The sequence below is a fragment of the Syzygium oleosum genome, unplaced genomic scaffold, assembly GCF_021117445.2.
Source record: "Syzygium oleosum isolate NSW1041296 unplaced genomic scaffold, Sole_v2.1 Sole_v2.07, whole genome shotgun sequence".
Lineage (NCBI taxonomy): Eukaryota > Viridiplantae > Streptophyta > Magnoliopsida > Myrtales > Myrtaceae > Syzygium > Syzygium oleosum.
In genome coordinates, this window is record NW_026607491.1 from 12,063,858 (window position 1) to 12,066,166 (window position 2,309).

Below are 2,309 nucleotides of genomic sequence, written 5' to 3' on the forward strand. Positions count from 1 at the left end.
CGTCCTCCTACAAAGGCACTCTGTTCAACTTCTATCAATTCCGGGAGCCATAGTTTCAGCCTATTTGCTAGCACTTTGGAAATGATCTTGTATGCGAAATTGCACAAACTTATAGGTCTAAACTCGTCCAGCTTCTCTGGGTTTTTAACTTTTGGCACCAAAGAGATAAGTGTTCGATTCAGAAGGGGGTTTAGCACACCAGTTTGGAAGAAGTTTCTGACCTCTGAAAATACTTCCTTCTTTATGACTTCCCAATGATGCTGAAAGAACTGGCCATTCAAGCCGTCCGGACCCGGGGCCTTTGAGGTTCCAAGCTGGAACGTTGCTTGCTTGACCTCTTCTAGTGTTACGTCCTCAATCAGCCTGAGATTAGTTTCCTCCTTCACACGGCAAGAGCAATATTGAAGTAGTGGAGTAAACTGTCGATCTCCAACTGAAGTGTACAGTTCCCTAAAGTGGTCATATGTCATCCTCTTCAGTTGTTTTTGGTCTTGGATCCAGTTTCCTGTTGAGTCCTTCAACATAGAAATTCTGTTTCGTTATCTCCTCTGAACAGTAGAGGCGTGAAAGAACTTAGTGTTTCGATCCCCCCACTTGAGCCAATTAATCCTTGAACGCATTGCCCAATACATCTCCTCCTGACTCCATAGCCTTTGAATGTCATCCCTCAGCTTTTGTAGTTGTTCTTTTTCCTTCTCAGCAGCTGGATTGTTTGTTATACACTGTATTTGTCCCATTAAGAGCTTAATCCTGTCCTGTCCATTTGTGAATTTTTTCTTACTCCAGCTTTGTAAGGCAGCTGCAGCTTTTCCCATCCTGATCAAGAGGCCCTCATTCGCATGCATTGAAGAATTCCATGCTGTTTGTATAACTTCTCTGCATTCTTCATCTTCTAGCCAAAAAGCTTCGAAACTGAAATTTTTCTTCTGCCCCTTACGGGCTTGATAGGTAGACAATAGGATCGGGCTATGGTCAGAACCAATAGCCGGTAATGCATAGATTTCTGCCTCAGGGAATTGTAGTCTCCAATCCAGATTACTAACTGCTCTATCCGGTCTTTCTTTCACCAGCTCTTCTCCTTCCCGATTGTTTGACCAGGTAAAGGCACAACCCTTACTTTCGAGGTCCATTAGTTCGCAGTTATGCAGGAACTCTCTAAAAGCATGGAGTCTATAGTGCTCAGCCATTCTTTTGCCTACCTTTTCCCAATGATACATAATTTCATTAAAGTCCCCCAAGCACACCCAAGGTAGCTGGTTTACCTGGCTGATTCTATATATTTTTCCCCACATCTTGTCTTTTTCTTGGTAGGTTGTTGGTGCATGGACAAATGTGACTCGCATTCTCATTTTATAGTTGTCCTCTTCACATTCGATGTCTATTAATCCCTCTGAAGCTGATAAGATTGATAAATTAACAGGGACATTCCACAAAATCGCTAGGCCGCCTCTTATTCCCGTTGGGTTAACCACAAAGCACTCATCATATTTCAACATCCTCTTTACCCAGTGTATCTTTTCTTCTCTGTTTTTTGTTTCCATGAGAAATAGTACCTCGGGCCTTTCTTTAGCCACTAGGGCTCTCAAAGCTTGGACTGTCAGAGGTGTGCCCAACCCCTGACAGTTCCAACTCAAAATTTTCATATGGATCCCGGTGGCTTATTAGGGCTAGCCACCACAGCCCATTGTCCCGAGCTTTCCACCACCTGGATTGGCGTTTCAAGTAGTTGATCTTTATCTATGAGTAACGGTTTGCCCCCTTGAGAGTTGTATGGGCTGAACCTTCTAATCCTCTTGCGAACGGGAGTTTTCTGCCCACTTTGTTTCTTTTTATTGGCACTAGCTGGTACCCGACTAAGCTCTGGTTTTTTGGGAGGTGCCTGATTTCCGGCCAATGTAACAGGAATTTTGCCCAAATGTTCACTTTGACCTGCTGGAATACTCATTGCAGTAAGATTAGTCTTTGTGCTATCCTGCTTAACATGCTGAATTTTCTGGATTTGGCTGGAGCTGCTCTCATCGTAGATCACTATTTGTCCAGAGTGAGTAGGTGTCTCCGGGATGCTTTCCTCTACCATAGGTTCAACTAAGTCTTTCCCATGAAATAACTTCCTGAAGGGGCTATTGCTGCTTACCTCGGCCTTCAGCCAAGGGCCGAATAGTCTATCCTCATCAGTGTTCACATCATCGACGCTAAAAGGCACCTCTTCACAGTCAAAAGCATAGTGGCCTATTTTCCCACATGAGAAGCAAAAATACGGGAGCCTCTCATATTTAAAATCTAGCCAGATTTTCTTCCCTTCATTGTCA